This window comes from Vipera ursinii (assembly GCF_947247035.1).
Source record: "Vipera ursinii genome assembly, chromosome: 1".
In the NCBI taxonomy this organism is placed as follows: Eukaryota; Metazoa; Chordata; class Lepidosauria; order Squamata; family Viperidae; genus Vipera; species Vipera ursinii.
In genome coordinates, this window is record NC_139512.1 from 263,196,787 (window position 1) to 263,223,531 (window position 26,745).

Below are 26,745 nucleotides of genomic sequence, written 5' to 3' on the forward strand. Positions count from 1 at the left end.
TTCTATAAATGTTTCAGGTGGGATGGGAAGGTCCTTCCTAAGATCAGGCTATTTCATGTGGTCCCAGGCTAAGTTCAAGAACTCTGTGTACTCCTAATGAAAGATAGAAAAGGCTGTCAAAAAGAGAAGAAAAGCTTGCAGAGAGAAGAAGGGTTTACCCATTCTCATCTACCCATTACCTGCTTCCACTTATGCTATCAACTCTCAATAGATGAGTATCAAAAGAATATCATATTTTCTCCCTCTCTCTGTCTTATTCACACCCTTATACTAGTTCTTACTGATTCTTAAATATTTCTTAGTTCTTATTCTTTGCATTATTAAAAAATAAAGCAGACTAAAATATACTTGGAGCATATAAACACAGGTCCTAGTACTCCTACTTTATTGATGATTAGGCCAGTGATTGTTGCTTTGTTACTGTTCTTAAGTAAGAGAGTAATAATTCAGAATAACTTGTCCCTTCCTAAAAAAAACAAAGATTAAATAAAAACCATGTTAATATTATATAATTGTCAAGAAGGATAGAAAACGTCTGGAATATCTCATATTTGGATATATATATATACATATACATATACATATACATATGCGTCTGTGTGTGTGTGTGTAAATTTTAGATTGCTAACAAAGAATTAAATTAAATTAAATTAAAATTTTGTTAGCAATCTAAAATTTACACAAATATGAGCTGTCACTGTTGTGACTACTGCCTGTCGATGGCCTTCGGTTAGGCCGAAATAGGAAATAAAGATTTGTCCCATGTTTGGGCCCTAGCAAGGTAATCTAAATAGTTGACAAGCATTTCTGAGGTATATATATGTATATGTACATATGTATATGTATATGTATATGTATATGTACATATACATATACATACATACATACATACATATATACATACATACATACATACATACATATATACATATATATATATATATACATACACACACACACACAAACACAATATGGAAATTACAGAATGAGAATGGCAGACGTAGCTTTGGGTCTCTACTCTTAGGGATCTTGAAACATAAGCATAGCTACATGGACCATTAACACACCAATTCTAAAGCATGTAGATGAAAAAAGGATCCTGCTTCCTGATTTGGATGTGACTGAATTACCTTTTCTAAAATTAACACAATTGTCTCTCATTTGAATGTTGCGTTATCCCTGTGATTGGATAGTGATAAATAAATCAGACTTTGGGCTTATCTGCATGACCAGCCTCTCCGTGCCATCTACATAATGAGGCTGTACTATTCCTTAAGGACAGAATTGCCTAACATTTTTATTTATTTTGTTATTTATATCCCAGTATTATTTTTATAAATAACTCAAGGGGGCAAACATATCTAACTTGCCTTCATCCTTCTATTTTGCCCACAACAACAGCCCTGGGAAATGAGTTGGACTGAGAGAGATTGGCTCAAGGTCACCCAGCTGGCTTTCATGGCTAAGGCGAGACTTGAACTTACACTGTCTTGCTTTCTAGCCTGGTGCCTTAACCACTAGAACAAACTAGACATTATCCTGTTTGCCCCCAGCCCACTAAGAAGTCATCTTTCATCACTTCTCTTCTGCTATGTGTCAAAAGTAGTGTTTTCCACTATTCCCATCCAAGCTAGGCTGTTGGATTTGCTTGCTGCCTTCATTATAAGTAAACACCTTCTGCACAGTAGCAAGAACTTCTTCCCTCCATCACTTTCACTTGCTGCTCTTGTTGGCCATTTTTTTTAACAAGTTCACTAATGAAATAGGATTAAGAAAAAGGATTTCTTAATCAAACCTCCTGTCTAGCTGGTTTATGCATGAGAGTCAAACAGTTTAAAGCAGTAGTGTGGAAAAGCCCCCTATTAGTCATTAAAAAACAAAATTTGGGATTAAATCAAAACTATTCTTGATGCGTTTCCATAACGTATCCCTCACCACCAATACTTTGCCTATTTTGTGATGATGTGCTAGATTATAGTCATGAAATGAATATTTTACTATGATTTCCTTTGGGTATATCAGTATCCTTCTTGAAGTGTAGAATTAGATTAGGACAGGTCATGTGGAATTGAGGCTGTTTTATTAGTATTGTCCGTAGCTGTTTACTCATAAAAGTAAAACCTCAGTTAAGATTTTCCCTCTGTTCTCTTGTTCATTTTGGAATTCATTTAAATCTCCAGGAAGGTTTCCCAAAGTAGTTATCTCAAGGGTTTTCTCCTTTAATCTTTTCTTCCTGGTTAAAATATTGGTTAAAAACTAAAGGGACAAAAGGTACGTAAGGATTCAATTGCATCTTTTTCAAAGAATATAGACATTTTATCCAGGGCAATAGATTTCAAAGAAATTCAACTATATTCAACATGAGCCTTGTGCAGAGTTTTGGTCCTTTGCTCCAAGTGGGATTGAATATTTCTTGTGTTTCTCGTCGACATTTTTCACATCATTTCTCCTTCCTACTCTACTCAAGAAGAAAGTAAGAAAATAAAATAACAGAACCAATGCCTGTTATTCAACTGAGCATGGTAAACATATATTTCATTTGTAATTTGGAAGGACTTTAGTTGCTGTCAGAGAACCTCTGTACGAATGAAACAATTTGCCTTAATAACTGAATCCTATCATTTTTTCATACTACAGTACTGCTGAAAACATGTGCAAATTACTATCGTACATATTAACTGTAATGTTATATCATGTAAATTACAGCTATGATGACACAGTGGAGTTAATTTAGCACCTTGCTGTGGAAATAGAATATTGCAGGTCATTATTGGTAAATTCAATAAAGCATTGTTCTAAATAGCTAAAACTGGATTATATCAGTTTTTCTAGATTGTATTTGGTTATAGTACAATACAATATAATATAAGACAATAATTTTTTCTGAATGTGGTTTTCTGGAATTTATTGCCTGGAACTATAAATTCATTGTACAGTATCTATCCATTTTTTCCCCTCAGTGTCTGTCTGGTTTAATTGCTAAACCGGATCCCAGTTTTCTCCATCACTGTGCCCTCAAAGTATACTATATTATGACCAGTGGTGGGATTCAAATATGTGAACAACCAGTTCTCCGTGTGGATACTGTTTCTGGAAGACCATTCTGGGCCTGGGCAACAAAAAATTACCTACTGGTTCTGCCGAAGTGGTGCGAACTGGCTGAATCCCACCACTGATTATGACTTGATGTACTAAGTCACCTGCTGATTTACTCTCCCAGAAATTCTTCCCTGCTATTTCAATGTATATACTATTCGTAGAGAGCTATTTTGTTGTGTTCAAATTTGTTTATTTAGAACAGGGGTCTTCAAACTCGGCCCTTTTATGACTCATGGACTTCAACTCCCAGAATTCCTCAGCCAGCATGCCTGGCTGAGAAATTCTGGGAGTTGAAGTCCATGAGTCATAAAAGGGCCGAGTTTGAAGACCTCTGATTTAGAACATTCATCTTCAGCTTTCCAAATTATTCTCAAGACCACTTATAACTGGATTTGCACAATGTCCCTAATAAAGAATAAACCTAAAGCTTTTCCTCACTTAATCTGCTTTGGTTTGCCATCCATAAGACGGAATCAGAGAGCATGGTTGGAAGAAAAATGAAAGGGCAAGAATCCTGAAACAGAAGTGCACCAGTGGAAAAAAGTTTCTTTTCTAACACTTTCTGAGGACTTGGAATTTATTTTATTTATCTACCGGCAAGCAGCAAAATAAGAACACCTCTTGGGGCAATCACACTATGTTCTTCCAAGTGGTAAGATTCAACAATAAAATAAAATCTTCTAACAGAAGCAGAAACAAATAACCTAGAAGTCCTTGGTTCTCTCTATTGTAATAGCACTGAGACAACAGTGTTGTAAGGGGTAATAAGATGCTTATAATTAAGTGCATATATTTTATGTGTAAAAGATCAGCTAGATAGGAGAAAAGTCTTGATTTGTGAAGATTTGCATGGATGAGACCCTATCAAACCATTGACTTTTTCCACTTTCTTAACTTCTTCAGACCATTCTGTAAGCTAGTGAAGGATGTATGTAACTATATATGTATATGTGTGTGTATGTGTCTATACACACATATACATACACATGTGTGTATACATGTGTGTATGTATGTATGTATATAAGAAACTATAGCCAAACATGCAAAAACCCTATTGCAAAAGACAATCTAGAAACAAAATAAAATAAGCAAGAAAATGGTAAGAAAACACCTATCCGACCTTGACTAATATAAATCACCAGGACCCGACATATTACATCCCAGAGTTCTGAAGGAGCTGGCAGATGTTATCTCAGAACCATTGCACCACATCTTTCATAAATCCTGGAGCACCAGGGAAGTACCTGAGGATTGGAAAAGGGCTGATGTGGTTCCCATCTTCAAGAAATGGGGAAAAACGGACCCAGGAAACTACAGACCAGTCAGTTTAACATCAATACCTGGGAAGATCCTAGAAAAGATAATTAAAAAAATTATAAAGTGACTAAACTAGTAGATCAGCGAAATGCTGTGCACGTAGTGCACTTAGATTTCAGTAAGGCATTTGATAAAGTAGACCACAACTTACTCCTTGGTAAGCTAGAAAAAGGTGGAATAGACAACATCTCCACCAGATGGATCTGTAGCTGGCTGGCAAACCCTACTCATTGAGTAATCCTCAATGGCACTACATCCACGTGGAGAGAAGTAAGCAGTGGTGTACCACAAGGTTCCATCTTAGGCCCATCTTTGAGGATGTCAATGGGTCTTCACCTTCAGTTTGAAAATATCTCTTATTAAATTATCTCTATTGGTAACTATATAAAAAGAAGCAAACAACTCCAGTTCATTTCCTAATGAGCAGTAGCTTGGATCTTAGCTGCCATAAAGAAAGCTTTCTTGCAAGTGCAAATGGAGTCCTGAAAAGTTCTTGCCTTTGCTGAAATGTCCATAAATCTTGAGAATTCATGCATTCTAAACCATGAGGAAAGCATCTGCTAACCCAGGGCATGGCTGGCTCAGGAATTCTGGGAGTTGAAGTCCACAAGTCATAAAAGAGCCAAGGTTGCCTACCCCTGTTCTAACCCCATTTTCTTTCATTCCCTAAAGAAGATTATCTCAGAGAGAGCACTTATTGGATTAAAAGGAAGCAAACCAAACTTCTCAGATCAGAATTAGAATATTCTACTATTATTAAATGTTGGGTATTTCTAACACTGGAAAAATTTAACAGGGTTAAAAATATAATCAGCAGGGTAAAACAATCGTCTATGTTTATTTTTGCTTATGCTACTATTGCTCCTGTCAATCCAGAGTTGTGAGGTAATGGTCTGTGAATCAGGAAAACTGCTGAAGTGTGTATTTGGCCTTTAGTTTAAGAGATGGATGCCCTTATCATCATAATAAGCTATTACTATTGATGGGTCACAATTCATTGAGAACACAGTTAGCCTTAATTGGCTCAACTCTTGTCAGTTTTCAGTTTTCTTCAAGAAAATGGGTGATGCTTTACAGATAACAGTCAGTTGCCCAAAAAAAGCACATTTAATAATTCACCACATTTCAGTCTATGTAGGGATAGAAAGGGGGATTTAGTCCCAGAATTCTATGCTTCACAAGGATGATTTTTTTTTTCCTGCTCTCCTACTCCGTTATTGTCTCTTGAGGCTCAGAGGAAATTATTTTTTTAAGGAAGTTGATAAAACTTCCAGCAAATCACTGTATTTTGAAAAAACCTTCATGTATGCTTCCTTTCTTTTTTATTTTTTTATTAAAGAGTTTTACAAAAACAAAATTTTACAATATATCCCCAAACCCCCCCACTTCCCCCCCCCACTTCCCAGAGCTAAATACAGGATTATAGTTACAATAATCATATTCTAAATAAAAATTATGCATAATATACAATTAACCAAATTCATAATGTGCTTTAACTCCCCTTTAACATAACTAAAAGTAAAGGTAAAGGTTCCCCCGCACATGCGTGCTAGTCGTTTCCGACTCTAGGGGCCGGTGCTCATCTCCGTTTCATAGCCGAAGAGCCAGCGTTTGTCCGAGGACGTCTCCGTGGTCATGTGGCCGGCATGACTAGACGCCAAAGGCGCACGGAACGCTGTTACCTTCCCACCGTAGTGGTCCCTATTTTTCTACTTGCATTTCTATGTGCTTTCGAACTGCTAGGTGGGCAGAAGCTGGGACGAGTAACAGGCGCTCACTCTGTTACGCGGCACTCGGGATTCGACCCGCCAAACTGCCGACCTTCTGATCGACAAGCTCAGCGTCCTAACCCACTGAGCCACCGCGTCCCTCTTTAACATAACTACAAAGTACCAATAACAATATCCCACTAAAATCTACTCATAAGCTAAATGGAACTTTTTAGTCCCATATTTGTTCTGAATATAATTTATCCATCTCCTCCAAACTGAAATATATCTTTCCTGTGAATGATCTTTCAAATAAGCAGAAATCTTAGACATTTCTGCAAGATTCGAAACTTTAAACACCCATTCTTCTATAGTAGGCAAACTATCCTTCTTCCAATATTGTCCCACCAGTAACCGTGCTGCTGTTATCATGTTCAACATCAAGTTAGTTTCTTTAACATCACAATCTATGACAATACCCAATAAAAACAATTGCGGAGAAAACTTTATCTTTCTCTTAAAAATCTTTTGAATGTTCCACCAAATTTTGATCCAAAAAGCTTTTATATTTCTACAAGTCCACCACATGTGAAAATAGGTAGCTTCTAAACTACCACATCTCCAACATTTAGACTGTAAATTAGGATACATGTTAGACAACTTCTTGGGATCCAGATGCTTCCTTTCTAAAGAGGTTTGTCATTAACTTGAAGCTCGTTTGTGAAGGGCCTTTTCCCACCCTTTCCTTGAACAGCCAAGCATTTGGCACTAATGAAAGTTAATGAAATTCATATTATAAAATGCAGCCTAGATTATGTTCTAGGGATTAATGAAGCTATGTTGACTTATCGAGACATCTTTAGCCAGAGACATTTGAAAGAATGAAGCTCTCCAAGAAATAATAGTGCTTTTTCTTAGGTTTCACGCAATCATGTCAAATACTGAATTATTCCGTTAATTGGCTAGTGTTCATTCTTGCTATTTAATTATTTTCAAAATAATTTGAATATAAATTCTGATTTCCAGTTGCTATGGTATTACTTTTCTGGATTGTTCTGCTTGTGATATTCAGCAAATTCCTTTCCATGAATAAGACTTCATTTTCTGAAAACAGCATCACAAGAATCCATACAATATTTTTATTCTGTTTTATGTTGTATACTGTTGAAATAGCTTATCAACTATTTTGGAAGGCACAAGTTATCTATTTATTTATTCCATTGACTCTTATCTAGATAAACTCTAGAAAATGTACGAGTATTATTAATTATTAATAAAAACTTTGAGACAATACAGAATAATATAATAAAATTAATAAGGATATTGACAGCTTCCCAGCCAATTCCCAAAGATCTTTCAGAAGGTCCACTATGCTAGAGTTAGGAACTTGCCTTTTTAAACTTTCCCAATACTTTTACCCTAATAATTCAAGGTGAGATTCAAGGTGCTGGTAATGACCTATAAAGCCCTACCTGGCATGGGTCCGGAGTACCTTAGGGAGCACCTGCGGCCGGCGTCAACTTCCCTCCACCCAGTGCGCTCCCACAGAGAGGGCCTCCTCAGGGTGCCACTGGTCAGAGAATGCCTACTGATGGCCCCCAGGGGGAGGGCGTTGTCTGTGGGTGCGCCTGACTTTTGAAACCATTTACCGGTTGAGCTCCGGATGGCTCCCGACCTTCGCTCCTTCTGACGTGATCTAAAAACCTATTTGTTTGAACAAGCCGGCCTGGTCTGATGGGTTTGGGGTTTTAATTATTGTTTTTAAGTAATTTATTTATTGTATTTGGGCACTATGGTTTAATCTGTTTTTAATTTTTGTATTTTGTATTTTTGGTATTTATTGCCCTGTTCACCACCCTGAGTCCTTCGGGAGAAGGGCAGTATACAAATTAAATTAAATTAAATTAAATTAAATTAAATTAAATTAAATTAAATTAAATTAAATTAAATTAAATTAAATTAAATTAAATTAAATTAAATTAAATTAAATTAAATTAAATTAAATAAATTATTAAACAACAGTGGCAGTGGAAGACTGTAAAACACTTTGTATTTAGATAAGAGATGTCAGTTTGATATCATTCTTAGAAGATCACAGTTCCAGAAGAAACACGGAATTCCTCTTCAGCCATGCCAACCTGAAAATGCTAAAAACATCTAATGTGAATTGGAGCAAGATCTCAGCTGACCTATCAATTCAGTAGCCTTGTACTAATTAGCGGCACTGTTCATAATAAATGACCGAATTAGCTATTGGCTTCCATTTTAATCGGCTGGATACATGCTCCAACCACGCATGATCAATTGGGGAACCTGATACCACTCATTTCTGAAGTTTTCTAAGCTGAAGAGAAGGAGTCTGGGAGGTTTTCACTTCCTTGTATTTTTTCAGAGATAAAATAAAAAATTGAGATGGCCAAATAACCTGTCAGTACCAGAACTGATGGAGTTGAAGGACTTTTCCTATTCCTTTCTGGTTCTCATTCATCTTCTGCTTTGCTGGTAGGAATGGAGATGATTGACAGGAGCTTTAGCCCCAAACACCTTTATGAAACTAAAACTAATTACCTCTAATCTTTTCTCTGGTTGGTTTACAACGGTTGCCCATCTTTGATTCAATTAAGCAACTTGTAATAATAGAGCCAGTCTTTTAATTCAGTACATGCTAATTCAAACCCTTTTCATCTAAATCAGCTGTTAGTTGGCACAGGACTTCAATAAATGGTTTGCCATTGAATGCAAACCCTATTGCGTTTTCATTGTTATGTCCCCAAATCCCTTAGTAGAGTTCTTACTACTATAGGATTTCTCAATTGTCTTCCCTTCCCTTCCTTTCCCTTCTCTTCTTTTCTTTTGAAATGTTGGCTTCAAATAATACTATTTGTAATGATTTCCCAGTATTATTGCCAAGAAGTAAACAAGTGTAAGCAGAGAGAAATTATGTAAAAAAAACCCTATTATTTCTTAAAATAAGATTAGGCTATTGCTTTTGTCCAAAACATTTCCACAGAATTCTACATTTGTTATCCTGTCTATAGTATCTCAGGTATATATAAGAGTATTTTCTGAGAATATATTCTTTTTTTAGGTAACTTTCTTCCATGACATTTTATTCATGCTGTGAAATGTTGCAGACAATAATGGAATGCTTAGAATTGTAGTTCTGAGTTTTATAATTGATGCATCCAAGTTCAACAGAAAGGATATGTTAAGTTGGGTTCGCAGATCGATGAGACGCAGGCGTAGGTGTGTGTATAATCTTTATTGGTGGTTGCCTGAGCTGGTCAACATGTCTCCTCCATTGGAGGCCCCCCTCCACCCTTACAATGTATGACAATGGGCCTGTTCTCTCAGTTACTTCCCTCTGCACCCATACATGACCAGAGCCATAGTTCCTTGCCCATATGGAGTCTCCCTTAGAGAATTCTCTGGGGGGGTCTTTGGGTATTCAGTGTCCGCTGCCACTCTGGGTGTAATCTGTCAAGAGTGGTTATAAGACGCCTGCCCCACCGAAGTTCCGCTGGGCTTTTTCCGGTAGAGGTGCAGGGTGTGTTGTGTTGGTGTAGTAAGAACTTGGCCAACCGTTGTTTCCAGTCCCCTTGGATGATGTGCTTCAGTGCGTCATTTGTGGTGCACACCATGCATTCAGCCAAGCCATTGGTCGAAGGGTGAAAGGGAGTGTATGTGACGTGTCTAATCCCATTGGTCTTCAGGAACGCCTGGAATTCCGAGGAAGTAAATTGTGAACCGTTATCAGAGACCAATACATCGGGGAAGCCATGTGTGGCAAAGAGTCCCCTGAGCACCTGGACAGTTGCTGTTGTGGTCATGCTACTCACAGGTACCACCTCCAACCATTTGGGGTGGCTGTCCACCACTACCAAGAATGATTGGCCATTAACAAGACCTGCATAGTCAATGTGGACTCGGGACCAGGGTGTGTGGGTTTCCTCCCACTTGTGGACTGGGGTGTGAGGCGGTTCTGGCCGAGATCTTTCGCAGGTGTAGCAACCAGTTACCTGTCCCTCAATGTCCTTGTTAAGGCCCAGCCATCACAGGTAGCTCCTTGCCAACGCCTTCATTCGTACCACCCCTGGGTGACCCTCGTGTAGTGAGTGAATGACCCTGTCTCTCAGTTCCTCTGGTATGATAACCCAGCATCCCCACAACAGGCAACCCTTGTGTGTGGACAACTCGTGCCTCCTGGTGAAGAATGCTGTGAATTCCGGCCCTGGGGATTTGTCTTGCCACCCCATGTTTACCCATGTCTGGACCCTACTCAAGATCTTGTCTGTTGGTGTTTTGGCTGAAATGTCCCTGGCACTGAGGGGACATTCTGGCAGATCTTGGATGGCTAATATTTGGGCTGCTGGTGCAGGATCTGGTTGTATATGGTTTAAAGGAAGTCTGCTTAGAATGTCAGCATGGCCCATTTCCTTGCCCGGCTTGTGCACTAATTTGCACGAGTAAGCTGACAGAAAAATGGACCATCGGAGCATTCTGGGTGACAGAATTTGCAGGGTCTGTTTGTCTGTTGTAAACAGGCCTAGTAATGGTTTATGGTCTGTGAAAATGGTGAAATTCCTACCATACAAATAGTCATGGAATTTCTTTACTCCAGCAACTATTGCCAGGGCTTCCTTGTCTATTTGGGCATAGTTACGCTCGGCCCCAGACAATGTCCTGGAGTAATATACAATAGGGACTTGTTTGCCATCCCCCTCTAAGTGGGTTAACACAGCCCCCACCCCATAAGGGGATGCATCACATGCAATGCAAATTGGTTTGTTTTCTATGAAATGAGTGATTGTGGCATTGCTTGTTAGCGGATCTTTTAGGGCCTGGAAACTGGTGTCATGTACCTTGGTCCAGTTCCATGTGGTGTGCTTGTCTAGTAGTCTGTGCAAAGGTTCAGCAATGTATGCTTTGTGGGGTAAAAAGGCATGATAGAAATTGAGTAACCCCAGAAAAGCTTGCAGCTCCACCTTATTTTTAGGCTTGGGAGCCTCCTTGATTGCTTGCACCTTAGATATTGCAGGCTGAACCCCCTGAGCATCAATTCTAAACCCCAAAAATTCCGTTTCTGGCACCCCAATGCTGCACTTTTCCCTTTTGAGCTTGAGGCCAGCAGCACAAAATCTCCCTAAAACAGCCTGCAGTTGTTCTGCCAGAATCTCCTCAGAGTCCCCTGCAATGAGAACATCATCGAAGTATGGGCATACCCCTGGTATACCCTTAAGCGTTCACTCCATCACCTCCTGAAAGATGCCTGGAGCTACACTAACTCTGAACTGCAACTGATCTACCCGGAACGCTCCCTTGTGGGTTACTATAGTCTGTGCATCGGTGGTCTCTGGGTTGACCAGGAGTTGCAGATAAGCCTGGGCGAGGTCCAGTTTGGTGAAGATAGCGCCTCCCTGGAGTGATGTGAGGATGCTGCTGACCGTGGGCACTGGGTATGCATGCGGGTTTAACACTTTATTGATTGTGCATTTATAATCAGTGCAGATCCTCACCTCGCCATTTGCTTTGAGTGGGGTCACAATGGGGGTTTCCCACTCAGCTCCCTCGACCAGCTGCAAAACTCCCTGCATGACTAGCTTGTCAAGTTCCCGCTCAGTTTTGTGCTTTAATGTGAACGGTACTCTCCAGGGTTTGATTCAGATGGGCTGGATGTTGGGGTTTAATTTGAATGCGATTGGTGGTCCCGTGTATTTCCCCAGCGTTTCATCGAACATGTCTGCAAATGCCTTGCACACGGACTCGATGCTGAGAATCTGGGTCTGGTGGATTCCAATAATGCGGATTCCCAGCGCTTGAAACCAGTTTAACCCTAACAGGCTGGTCCTTTGTCCCTTGACCACTAGGACATCCAAGGGCCCCTGGAACTCCCTGTACCACACAGAAAAGGTAGCCTCCCCCTGGACTTGTATTGGGGTGTTCTGAAAATTGGTTTGGGTGATGCTAGATGACCTCAAGGGAACCCGCTGGCCGCTCCGCCTGCAAATTAACTTATAAGTCTCGAAAGAAATGACAGAGACTGATGAGCCGGAGTCCAGCTCCATTTTATAGGGAACCCCTTGAAGATGCACATCTAGTTTGATTTTGGGGGTGAGGAATTGGCAAGCCCTCATGTTACAAACTGCCCATCTGCTCTCGATGTAGCTGATGGGCGCGATACGATTCGGAGCCCCAGTACCTGTCGGCAGGTGAATTTCGGCATCCACCTCATGAAGATTGTGGCAGTTTCGGCTCCGGCAGATGGATGCGATGTGTCCCATCTTGCCACATGCTCTGCATTTGGCTGACCTGAATTTGCAGGTGGCTCAGTTATGATTTCCTCCACACCCTGCACATCGTTGTTTAGACCCCCCGCACTTGCATCTGGAGCATTTCTTCTCCTGGCAGGTGGCAGTGGCTGCCAGCTGTTGACCCCTCAGGCTATCCCGCTGCCCCGACGGTTGGTTTGCCTTCACGTGTAGCGCATCTACCTCTGCCGCAAGTCCATCCTTGCTGCTTGCCCCGGATCTGTTCACCTGATGAACGGTGGTGCTCGGGCTGCTGTGGCTGGCTTCACCATCTCTGGTTTCTCTGCTAGCTCCCAGGCCAGTACTTCTTTCTGGACTATCTTGAGGGTCAGGCTCAGTTTGGCGAACAATTTCTGCCGCAACTACCAGTCCCTGAGTCCGAAAACGATTCGATCACGCAGCCTATTCTCTAGATTTTCGAAGTTGCATAGATGAGCCACCTGCTGGACTATGGCTACTAATGCGGATGCCAATTCGCCCGGCTGCTGGTCTCTTTTTATGAACTGATACCTCCATGCTACTTCCGACATGTGCGGGTTGAAGTGTTGGTTCAGTTTGGCAATGAGGTCTCCTTAAGTCACAGCACCGATGGCTGTCAGTGAGCACAACCCTGCTGCCAGGTTGTAAATGTCCTTTCCGCAAGTACTGAGCAGTGCAGCAACTTTCATGCTGTCCTCAGTAATGCGGTTAACCTTCATGAAGAATTCCAGCTGCCCCACGAATGCTTCCCACTCTTCTGGCTGAGCAATGTTAAAAACGGGAGCCTGACCGACCTGAGCCATTGCGTCCAATCCGACCGGTCCTGCTTCGACTTCAGGCGAGTTACCTGGCGATGCAGCTGACTGCGGGTGTCTTACCGCTAATTGACACAGGATCCCACCTTCATCGCCACTGTTAAGTCAGGTTTGCGGATCGATGAGACGCAGGCGTAGGTGTGTGTATAATCTTTATTGGTGGTAGCGTGGTCTGAACTGCAGGCAACGGTTACCTGGGCATGCTTTATACTTGCCCAGGTGAATGCCTGACCAATAGGTTTGAACCCTGGTTTCCCGCCGGCCAGGCAGCCAATCCCTTTAAATCTGGCTTTCCTGCGGAACGTAGTTCCTGCACGGAGCTGTCCAGCTCCGCGCTTCCTGATGCGGCTGCTACATGTGTATGCCAGCCCAGCATACACCACAGGATAGAAATTACATAAAAAAATAAAGGCAAAACTGAGACATGATTAGAGGGAAATGAATAGGAAAAAAAAAGAAAAGGATTCCACTTAGAATAACAGCAACACAAAAACACAACAAATAGTAGATATATCCCATTTTCACTTACTGTTAAGTGTCCTCAGATGCAAAGTATTAAAAGTGAAGCGTTCCTTGTCCTCCTCCTAAAACCATGGATGGCCTCCTGCTTCAGAGCCATAGAGCAGAGTAGCCCTTTAGCTCAGTCTGCCAAAATGGATTTGGTTCATGCTCAGTAGCCATTTCCTTTAAATAGAGGCCTTTAGTTGAGGCACATTGGCCGTTTCATGAGACCCAAGCAAAACAAGAAGGCTGAGTGTACCACAGTGTGAAGTGGAGCAATGAAGCAAAGTGACGTATAAGCTTCCCTTATATATCATTTGTCTTTTCCCCCCCCATCTTGCTCAAAACATCTTCCCACCCTTAATGCATAGCTGTGGACATATGTACTGTAAGCTATATTGACTTTGATTCCGATACTAGCTGGTGCGTTAGACCGTGTTTTTTCCTACACTCCCCTGCCAATTTGGTCTGCTTTAAGAATCAAGTTATTGGTGGGGATGGGAAGATTATCCATTACTGAATTGATTCAATTAGTTTGTTAGAATTAAATGAACTGGAATTATTGGAAGTTTAGTTCATCCCAGGGACTTTCACATGCTTCCACCCTCCCAATCCCTCTAAAACGGCAATCCACAACCTTTCCGGCTTTGTGGACTGGTGGGGAGAGGGAGGGAGAGGGAATTATTACACATGACCAGCTCCATTTGCACGAGCAGCAGGCACACACACACTCCATTCGCATAAATGGAGCTGTATTCGCCCGCTGCTTGCGCAACTGGAGCTGCAAGCACATGCGCGCTCACTCTCCACTTCCTGTGGCCCAGTTCCAAACAAGCCAAGGACCGGTAGTGGGCCACAGCTTGAGGGTTGGGACCCCTGCTCTAATACACTTGTCTTCATTTCTGCTGGTCTTGGAATACTGAGAATATCAGAAGTTCATTATGAGTCAATCACTCTCACCCTCCACTAGCTAGTAGGAGATTGCAACAAGTATTCTTCATTATCTGGATGCCCCTCCAAATATTCAATGGAAGACTGGTTCATTGGTCTGGACTGAGGGCCAGCCTGATTCTGAAGCAACACAAAGCCCATCACCATTAAGGTAGCATTGGCTGAAGCTTCCATTTCCTCCTGCTCCTGAAGCAGAAAGGAACTCTACTTTTAATTATGTGGGAGTTGGTTGCCACACAGACAACCCAACCTGTCTATGTTTCATCAAGTTTGGCTGCTAAAACTGTCCTTAGAAAGAGATAAGTAAACTCGGTTTTCCGTTTGCTCACTTGCAGCACACATTCTGCAACACTACAACTTTCTATTCTCATAAATGCCGTGCTTTTGAATACAACGTCAGCCTTTCCCTTCACTATCCAGACAGCCATTTTTCTGAAGTCATTTAATTTGGTTTCTTGTGCCTGAATAAGGGTCGAATGCCATGAGCCCCTTCCAACTCTGATTCCATAATAGCTGTCATTAGAGATGGCAGAGCTCAGAAGGAAAAGTCTGATCTCAAAGTGGAGGCAACCTGGCACTTTAGATTAAACAATTCTTAAGAATGAAATATTCTTAATTTGGACTTTACTTTTACTGTTTGGACTGTTGTGTGTTTTGAAAAATAGATTATTTAAAATCTAGTTATGCTGCACTTCAGTCTTTAAATAATTAACCTAGTATATGTTTGATCTTGCTGGCCTGGACTGAGTGGATTTTAATTTTAATTTTAATTTTAATTTTAATTAATTTTAATTTTAATTTTAATTTTAATTTTAATTTTAATTTTAATTTTAATTTTAATTTTAATTTTAATTTTAATTTTAATTTTAATTTTAATTTTAATTTTAATTTAAATTTTAATTTTAATTTTAATTTTATTTTAATTTTAATTTTAATTTTAATTTTAATTTTAATTTTAATTAATTTAATTGTGGGCTAGTCTTATTTAATTCTATTTTAAAGTATACTTATTTATATTGTTTTAACTCGCCCTGTAATCCGCCCTGAGTCCTTCAGGAATAGGGTGGTATATAAAATCAATTAAATAAATAAATTTATTTATTTATTTATTTTTATTAGATTTATATACCACCCTTTCCCGAAGGACTCAGGGTGGTTTACAGGGTATTTAAAAACCAAACCAATACAAAATACAAAAGTTAAAAAAAAAACAATTAAAAAAGATTAAATTATCCCTAAAAATAAAAACCCTAGTTAAAAAATTTTCAGCCTGGGCCGGAGAGCTCGAAGAGCCAGGTCTTCAGGTCCCGGCGGAATGAACGAAGGTCAGGGGCAGTCCTAAGCTCCACAGACAGCTGGTTCCAGAGGGCAGGCACACCCACAGAGAAGGCCCTCCCCCTGGGTGTTATCCACCGGCAATCTTTTACCGGCGGCACCCTGAGAAGACCCTCCCTGTGTGAGCGCACTGGACGAAGGGAGCTTGATGCTGGCAGCAGGTGTTCCCTCAAATATCCCGGACCCAAGCCATTAAGGGCTTTATAGGTCATCACCAGCACCTTGAATCTCACCCGGAGGGCAACCGGCAGCCAATGCAGCTCGCAGAGTAGAGGTGTTACATGGGAGTATCGGGAAACCCCCATCACAACTCGTGCGGCCGCATTCTGCACCAGCTGAAGCCTCTGAGTGGTCCTCAAGGGCAGTCCCATGTAGAGAGCATTGCAGTAGTCTAAACGGGAGGTCACGAGCGCATGAGTGACTGTGCGTAGGGCATTTCGGTCCAGGTAGGGTCGCAACTGGCGCACCAGGCGAACCTGGGCAAACGCCCCCCTGGTCACAGCTCCTATATGGTCTTCAAAATTGAGCTGTGAGTCCAGAAGGACGCCCAAGTTGTGACGCCCAATAAATAAATATACATAACAATATATGATGTTTTCCATGATGAGCTTAACATCAATAACAACATTTATTAAAAAGGCTAAAATAATTTCTGGTGGTATTATCTGTACATTAAAATTTTGTTTAGTCACAATCTTTCACTTTTCACATTCTGGACAAGCAGTGGTCATGTATCCTAGCAAAGATGTTACATATGTAGATAAGCATAGTCAGTAGCATATACCTTTTTAAAAATATCAAACATGCAAAGAAACAAAAATAAGTCCAAAATATCTGTATTACATCCAGAAATGCCAACTTTGCAACCAATATTTCTCATCCATAACTATGGCACCCTAAGGATACCTGCATACATGCAAATGCTTCTCTGGGATCAGTAACGCAGCAGGGATTGCTTTTTCCTTCCAGTAACAGATTGTTGGGAAATACCAAACATGGCCTTGAGAATTCCAATGTTTGTTACAAATTTTTCTGGATGTGGTTGGAAAGAGGCCTAGAAATGCCAAATACATCACACTTGCTGAATGTGCACACGCAACTAATTACAATCTTCAATTACATGTGATATATCTGAAATGAGATGGGCTGTCTCAACTGCAACTTGCAAACCGTTCCGTTTTGTGGCAAAACAATCCAGGACAAACTGATTAGCAGAGCTTAGAGAGTACTCATTAACAATTTTTGGGAAGGAAAGAAACAGAAGGACAGTTTAACATCTTCCAGTTGATGTTATGTCATGTAACATCTTCTGGGAGTTGAAGTCCATGAGTCATAAAAGAGCCAAGGTTGCCTACGCCTGGCCTATTGGCTTTCGAAAGCCAATAGGAATTGCTGCTTAGTGCGCCAAAAGACCTGGCTGGCAAACATTGCACAGGCAAGTTGTCTGCAGCGAAGGCAGGAACTTTGCACCCCTCCCTGCTTCCCAACTACACCATCTGAACTAGGTAAGTAAGATATTATTTGCAAATAGAATGGCAATAAACAATTTAGGCTGCATTTACATCAGGGCTTTTCAACCTTTTCAGAAATTGTACCACTTTTAGGACATGACAATATTCAAGCACCACCAGTGCTTAACAAGGTGTCAAAAACTTGATGACTAAAAAAGGGAGGGGGTATTTTGGATTTCATTGGTTAGATTCATTCATTGTTATAAAAATGGCTAGTTTATAATATTATAGAAAAGCAAAAAGTTCAGGTTCAATGTTAATGCTTCCTTCTGCTCCTGCAACAGAGGAAGTCAGAAGTCAGTGCCCTTTCTTTTTCCCTTCTCCCCCTCACTTTTCCCTTTTTCTCTCACCCTTCACTCTCAAAAGCCTCCCCACTCACTCACACTTTGCTCACAAAAGCCTCCAGTCGCTCTCACTCACTCCTCCATCTCTTTCAAAGGCACCTCATTCAGTCTCTCCCCCACTCACTCTGTCTCCTTCAGAGGCCTCTTGCTCACTCACTCACTTACTGCCCCATCGCTTCCTAACGCCACTTGCTCACCCACTCACTTACTGCATTTGGAAGCAACAGGGCAGTAAGTGAACGAGTGTCAGTGCCAGAGGCCATCAGCTGTTCAGCACCGGAGACCACTGCCACGAGAAACACGGCTCTGGGTCAGGGTTCGGAGCAGTTCCGGGTGGGGGCTCAGCATGGGCCACGGCATGGCAACTGCAGGGAGGGGAATCCCCGTGGCATGAGGCTCCGAGCCGCAGGGGTGGGGGTGCAAAGGATGGGCAGCGATGCCGTAGCAAGACACTGGCATCGCTCCCAGTGACAGCACCTCTGAGTTCCGGCACCTTTTTTTTTTTAGAAAAAAAGCACTGTTTTTTCATATTTATTATGCCTCCCAAAACCAATTAACAATGAGTACTAAGGTACCACTGTATTATTAATTCAGCTTGCTATAGAATATACGCAAATCTTTTTTTTCTCCTCTAACATAAATAGATTTCACACTAACTTTTTTTTTTCAGGCTCAGATTTCTTCAGATCAGTGATGATCCTAAGATTGCTCATTGATTTTATTTTTCCCAGTGTGTAGAATCAAAAGAATTACTTGTGTTTAGGCTGCAGATTAGTAATGGTACAAAGTGAATTTCATTATATTAAGAGAGTTTCTTGCAAAAAAAATTATTAAGGGAAAATAGTACATACAAATATGTGTATGTTAGGGTAAATGAAAATACAATAAAAGCTTAAGTTTTTTTAAAAAAAACTGTTTAAGAACTAAAAAACTGTGATTTATACATTATAAGTAAATTCATATAATTAATAACTTTACTCATTAATAAATAGTACTATTAACAGTTTAGCTATCTCTTGATTATTATGAAAAGAAATATGTTTACCTAGATCATAGCTATGTAAATTGACAAATTCTCACATTCACACATATATTTTTTATAATTTAGCCACTGACATAATTGTATTGTACCAAATGTATACTTTTCAGTTTTTTATATAAAGATTTCAAAATAAAAAAAAATGAATTGCAATTGATTATATGCCATCAAGTCAGTGGCAACTTTTAGTGACCACATGAATAGAACTCTAATTTAGTCTTAGAGCTAGGAGTAGACTGAGATGTTAGTGGGGGGAATTACCCTGGAAAAAGGCAATTGCAAATTAACAATTTTATTCTTGCCAACAAAGACTACTGGAATCAGTAGGACCCAAACTTGGCTTGAAATCATGTCTGTTTTATCTAGAAGTCTAAACATACGTTTAAAAAGCCCTTGTATAGATTCTGCATATACATGAGAGGATGCAAGGACCTCCAAATAGACTGTTTCATCAAATGTTCATAGTTTCTTACTTCATAAATCCAGATTGAATGTGTAATTGAAAGCTTTGAATTTCTATCAGCTCTGCTGAAATAAAAGAGAAGTTCTAAGATTTGCTGGTAGTCTTTTATCCAAGTACTAAACTGGATCTGACTCTAGTTCCTTTCAAATTCTAGTCCTAGCTAGGCGGTACTAGTAAGCTATTTCTAATACTGTCTTTATAAAGCATCTTTTTTGTTTGTTTGTTTGATTGAAGAAGAATTTTGAGCCTTCCTACCTTTTTAATTATTTGCTGGAACATAAATCTCATTTGTCATGGTTAATATCTAGAAAAAATATTGATTTGCAGATACATGCTTCTTCCCTGACAGATTTAGAAATTGTCAAAAATCATTTTGATTCTATTTGTTAAGACACAAAAATTTAGGAAATACCACCAGCTCTTAACTCCTAGATTCAAATTGAATTGACTTTTTCCCCTGACCTCGGAGATACAATCAAAAGAAGAAAAACTCCAAACAACTGACAGCCTATTGAAAGATTCCAAGGGAAGAATCAAGTACATTGAGACATAAATAATTTAGGACAATTAGTCTTGGCATTTCATTTTTGTTTATTGATTACAATCAATACCTTGCCTCATATTTTTATTCGAAACATGACATCAGGGGAATCAAAGAATTGCTTTCTTTCTATCACAAAATCTATAAAGGAAAGGCTGAGGCAGAATAGAGATTAATAATGAGGGAACCCATTATGCTACCTACTTTTCTGCCGCTACACAGATTGAAAACAAACAAACATGTGAACACACTCATGAAGAAGAGCCCTGGGGATTCTCTGTGAACCAAACCAAACTTAGTCTAGATTTATTAAATTTAAATTTCTTCTTGTAAGAAATTCAGATTAATAAATGTTTGGATTTGGAGCAATTAGTAGTTTTCTCTATGGGGGAGGAAGACCTCTGGCTGACTGAATTCCTTCCTGCTTTTCCTCTTCTTTTCCAACTCCACGTTCTTACTCTGGAGAGTTAGAAAGACAAGGAGAAACACTCTAATTTGGAAAGAGATGTCCCTTGCACAGCATTGGACTTGATTGTGAGCTACCTCTGTATTATTATCAAGACTATTACAACCATACATCCATGAAGTCATCCGGCTGAGCTGGACTTGAAGGAGACTTTATCTTATTGTATGAACATCAGTTGTTTAGGAAGAGGTCGTTGACACTACCCTGCTTCAAGTGATTGCACCATAATGTCTCTTTCTTTATTGAAAAGTTGTTTTTACAGAAGATACAGGGCGATCTACAAAATATGCAAGATTTCTATACTGATTATAGTAAAAGTAAACCGAATGCTGTTCTTTAAAACACATCAGTCATATGAACAAACATTTTTTTTAAAAAAAATAAGCTAATTATTGAAGAAAGCCAAAATGGTGTTTACAAAAACGATAGCAGCAATTGTGTAATGACATTGACAGGTCCAATTATGCAATTAGATGATTTTAGATTTTGATTGTGATGGACTTAATGTAGAAACCCCTTTGTTTTTGTGGTTTCAAAACCTATCAAAACAGTTTTGATGTGTTTGATTATCTTCCCAGTCATTGTGACATTATGTATTTGTGAAGAATTTTGTATTTGTCAGCCTACATCCCATGAATTCCAAAAGAAATTAACAAAATAAAAATGTCAAGACATTAGGCAAGAAGTAAAGAGACTACGAGTTCTAGTCCAATTTTAGCCACAAAGCCAGCAGGTGATCTTGGGCCAGTCATATTTTCTCAACCCTAGGAAGGAGGCAATGGCAAACCATATACAAAAAACCTCACCAAGAAAATAGCAAGGCCTTGTCCAGGCAATTACCAGGAATCAAGACAGACTCAAAGGCACACACAGAGAGAGAGGCACACAAACACAGACACACTTGCTATAATAGTTGTAAGGGTGTTTTTTTTTAGTTTTATAGGACCCAGGAAGCTTAACATGTCTGATTTCCATACATTTATCTTAAACAATGTCCTTAGGACTCCAGGATTTCTGCTTTTGTGGTGCTGAATAGGATATGGAATTTTATTGATCTGTTTTGCCAGTCTTGGAGTCATTTCTCACCAAAACATTTTCCAGCAAGGAGAACTAAGATTGGAGGGCTATTGTGCACGAATTCTTTAAAAATGAAGTCGAAAAAGTAGAGTTCTGGTTTGAGTAGCCTTTCCATTGAAAATTAAAATGAAAACATAGAAAAAGAGAAGCTGTAATCAGAGCCAAAAACATGTACTGTATAGAGCAGGGGTGTCAAAGTGCTGGCCCACGGGCCAGTTGCATCATACAGAGGCTGCACCCACCCCAGCTCCTGCAATATAAACAACGTCATGATACATTTCTCCTGTCTGAGTTCATCATTTACATTTTACATTTTAAAAACCAAATGTATGCATCAGTGCTGCTATAAAAAATAATATATATATAAAACTAACCTAAAACCTTCTAGTTTTAGGGAGAAACCACATCCTTTGCTTTCAAATGGTGAATCATGCACAGTTAAACCAATTACCTCCTCATCCCTGAGGAGTTTCTTAATTATTTTTGTTTGTTTATAGCATGGGGAAATATATGCATATATTTTAATTTATGCAATCGGTTTCAGGCAACAGCTAACTTTGACATTAATCAAATAAATAGACTTAATTATGTTTGGTCAGCCATAACTTATGTTTTAAATATTTGATTTAATTATATTTAATCTATTGTTACTGCAAAATCTCTCCAAGGGCAGAACATCTGTATAGGTTACACTACTTTGATTCTTGATACCAGTTGATTTGGGCATAGGGCATGCATGTTGTTGCTCTAGATTAGAATAAAAATAAATAAGATACTGTTTTCTGTATTCTTAGCTCCTCTATATAATCAGTTACTGAGCGATAAACCTCATAATTATTTTCATTGGTAATTTGTTTACCCATTCAAACAGAGATTCACTGTTTAAGTGAGGTTGAAAGAAAGCCAACAGTTTTTTTTTTAATCAAGATTTTATTAGTTTTTCTCTTACATACATATGTTAGTTTTTCAACCAGCATGCTGTCTGGATTCAAAAGCGCTGATACATAGTTAATTCCTAATCCTTTTTTTCTAGCCATTTGTGGAATGACTCCCAGGTTTGGTAGTATTCTGTTTCTTCTTTATCTTTCAATCTCATAGTTAATCTGTCCATCTCTGCACATTCCAATATTTTTTAATTACTTCTTCCTCTGGTGGTACTCCTTCATTTTTCCAGTATTGCGCAAAGACTATTCTTGCTGCTGTTGTGACATGTAGAACCAAATATAAACTTTGTTTATTAATCTTTTCTGGCATTATACCTAATAGAAAAAGTTCAGGATTAAATTCTACATGTTTTCCCAACATTTTTTCTAACCAGGCATGTATCTTTTTTCAATAAGCCTTTGCTTTACTACATGTCCACCAAATATGATAATACGTGCCTGAGTTATGTTTACATTTCCAACATCAATCTGACAGTCAACAGTTTTTTTACTTACTTCATAATAAGTTATCAGTAGCTATAGTGTTAACTCTGAATAGATGAATTACAGGAGCTGTGGACCAATATAGCAAAGTGTAATTTAGCTAAGAGAGCAAGCAAAAATATTCATCTAAAACATTATTGATGTTTGTTTAAATCTAGATATCTAAGTACTTGGCCAGATTCAGAGAACATGTTCAGTTAAGGTTTAGTGAAACACAGTCAGTAAAATCTGTCCCTGACTTTTACATTCTACCTAATCCCTGACTTCTGTGACACTCAGATAAAATGCCTGTAGTTCTCACATGTAACCATAGGTTGATTACATTAAATGAACATGGTAAACTAGTTAATATGAATTATGATTAATTTCAAACTTGAAAACTTCAAATTGTGATTACAAAACTGGATTGCTTAAACTAGCCAGAACTTTCCAGCTTTCTGTGGCATAGCAAACTGTATCTTGCACTTTTTCTGGGTTGTGTGGTGGAAAACTGGAGAAATATGTGAACAACTCAATGGAAAGCTATTCCAAATGCATTCATTGTGAAACTATTATTTAGCATAATTTCTCATCATGCTACAACCGCTGAATATTATATTAACTCCATTGAAAATTCTAAAGAGGAGGTCCGTAGTCCTAATCTGTGTAAAGCCTTCAATCCTGTATTTATTTACCTAAAAGTATTTCATTAGAATACTTCCTTATTCTTATTCACCTAGAGCAGGGGTCAGCAACCTGAAACAGTGAAAGAGCCACTCGGAACCGGTTCCCTCACAAAAGGAAAAACTGGGAGCCGCAAAAAATGTGTGGACATGCACGTACATGCGCACATGCGCAGAACAGGGTTTGACTGAAGAGTGGAGCCAAGGCGAGATATGCACTTACCCTGCATATTTGAATTGATTGGTTGAACTTTTTTAGTCCCACTTTTGTTTTGTTTTTTGGACTACACATAGCAGAAGACTGGGAGCCGCAGGAGACGGCTGAAAGAGCTGCATGCAGCTCTAGAGCCGTGGGTTGCAGACCTGTGACCTAGAGTTATTGAGTATAACTTCATCCTCTTCCAAGCCAGGAGACTCTTCAAACAATGATTTAATCTAGAGATGACTTAAGGATAGCAGGGATAGGCAAACTCCATTCCCAAAGTGACAAGGGATAAAAGATATCTTAAGTCCATAACAGACACTTATCTTCCTAAGCAGCTCAGACACTTACTTAATTCACTGAATTATAAGAAAAGGAAGAGATGTAATACAGTGATTCCATTCAGATAGATATTCTAAATAAGAATAGTTTTAGCCTTTGATCTCTTGTCTTGGCCACAGTGGGGCTGATATACATTACTGTAATGGGTTCTAAAAAATGCAACTGTGTGGGCAGCAATCAGGAATGGCAGTGCCACATTATATGCACTGGATCCCAATGCTTCAAGAGCAGCATTGGTTATCAGTTGGCTTCAGGATGCAATTGAAGATGGTGGTTATCACTTTAAAAAGAAATTCTCTGCCCTCCCACTGTAATCTAACAAGTTGGTAAGCTCAAGATCTTGTCAATTAAGCAATATAACCCTTGTGGGACATTGTTGTGATACCCGCCTCGTGAAACAATGTCCCTGCTGAGATTTATGTGTCTCCCAGCCTCATGTTGTCTCTGAAATATTTAAAAATCTGACAGTTTCCCAGGTCTTGGAAACAAGGTGATTGTGGTGCCCCCTTTTATTGTGGGTGGAGTATAACTTGTATTGATTCTGTTTTGCTGGTCATTTCCCACATTCTTTTTATCTGTAAGGTGTTCAGAGTAATTGTGGGGTCATTCAAAATTTGATTAAATAAATAAATGAATGTTGTTGTTGTTGTTAGTTGCGAAGTCATGTCTGACCCATTGCAACCCCATGGACAACGTTCCTCCAGGCCTTCCTGTCCTCTACCATCTTCTGGAGTCCTACTGCTTCAGTGGCTCTATCCAGCTACCTCATTCTCTGTCGTCCCTTCTTCTCTTGCCCTCAACCTTTCCCAACATTAGGCTCTTCTCCGGTGAGTCCTTCCTTCTCATTAGGTGGCCAAAGTATTTGCGTTTCAACTTCAGGATCTGGCCTTCTAAAGAGCAGTCAGGGTTGATATCCTCTAGGAGTGACCGGTTTGATTGCCTTGCAAATAAATGAATATTTAGTGGGATTTATGACTGAGTACACATATATTTGGTTCTGTTTTAACACGAATGTGAAATAAAGATGATTAATATATTAATTAGTAAATAGTAATCTACAAACAATCTTGATGCCTGTAGCAAGATGTGGATATGGTAGAGACAAAGCCATTTGCAAGTTTATTTATTTATTTATTTATTTTTGGGACTTATATGCTGCCCTATCTCCCGAAGGACTCAGGGCGGCTTACAACAATAAAAACAACAATACAAAAATTAAAAAAGAATTAAATAACAGCCCCACAATAAATTAACTACAGTTAAAAATTAAAACATATTTAAAAACCCATCATCAATCCAGGTCAGCCTGATGGAAGAGAAAAGTTTTGAGGTCGCGGCGAAAGGACTGGAGGTCCGGGGCCATCCAAAGCTCAAGGGGAAGTTGGTTCCAAAGGGCTGGTGCTCCCACAGAGAAGGCCCTCCCCCTGGGGGTCGCCAGCTGACATTGTCTGGCCAATGGCACCCTGAGGAGGCCCTCTCTGTGTGAGCGCACTGGGCGATGGGAAGTCGTCCCCGGTAGCAGATGGTCCTGCAAGTATCCCGGGCCTAAGCCATGTTTACAAATGTATGGAGAGATACAATGAAAGGTGTTGTGTAAACTAAAATAGAATAGAGCTGGAAGGGACCTTAGAGGTCTTCTAGTCCAGCCCCTTCCTCAAGCAGGAGGACCTATGTCATCTCAGACAAATGATGCCTCTTCTTAAAAATCTCCAGTGATGGAGCTTAAGACACTGGTTGGAATGTTTTCTATTGCTAGTGTTTGCATTATATTAAATTCTAGTATGACATGGTCATTTTCACCTAAGGTTCCGGCAACTTCAACTCCCTCTATCACTTCTTCTCTATTAGTAAGAATTAAGTCCACTATGGCTTTACATCTAGTTCCCTCCTCCACCTTTTGGGTGCCAAAGTTGTTGGCTAGGTTAAGTTAGGAATTTGTTTGATCTCCTGCTCACTGCAGAGTTTGTCTCCCAGTTGATATCTGGATAGTTTAAGTCTCCCATTACTACTGTAGTATACTTCCTACATACATTTGTTAACTGGTTGGCAAAGAGTTCATCTATTTCTTCTGATTGGTTGGGTGACCTGTAATACACACCTATGGCAATGTCACTTTTTTTCTCTTTTATATTGACCCATATACATTCTGGAGAGATTTTATCTTTGATCATGTGCATTTCTGTAGATATGTACTCTTACATACAGTGCAACTCCCCCTCCACTTTTTATAGACCTATTTCTTTTGAACAATTTGTATCCATCCATTAGTCCATTCCATTCATGGGTTTCATTGCACCAGGTTTCTGTAATGCCAACGATGTCATACCCTCCCTCGTATACTATTGCTTATAGTTCACCCTGTTTGTTCCCCAATCTTTGAGCATTTGTATATAAGCATTTAAGACTTTTATGCCTGTCCGTGGGTATGTTTCCTGCATCTCCTGATTGTTGTTTGAGTTTTTCTTTTTTTCTCATCACTCCCTACGTCATTGCTTGATTTGTTTTCTTAGGATTTATGATTGGTTTTGGGTTCTAGAGATTCTAAAGATTGGTCACTCTTCCCCCTCAGTTTTAGTTTAAAGCCCTCCTGGTGAGCTGGGCCAGTCTTTTTCCGGAGTACATTTCCCCCTGTTTTCGTGAGGTGCAGTCCATCCCTT

General features: G+C 39.6%; 1 protein-coding gene across 1 annotated transcript in view; it reads left to right on the plus strand.

The window, feature by feature from the left end:
* The window catches only part of LAMA2 (laminin subunit alpha 2), a 460,887-nt gene that overhangs the window by 172,627 nt on the left and 261,515 nt on the right, over positions 1-26,745 (plus strand). The gene's annotated exons all lie outside the window — the stretch shown is intronic.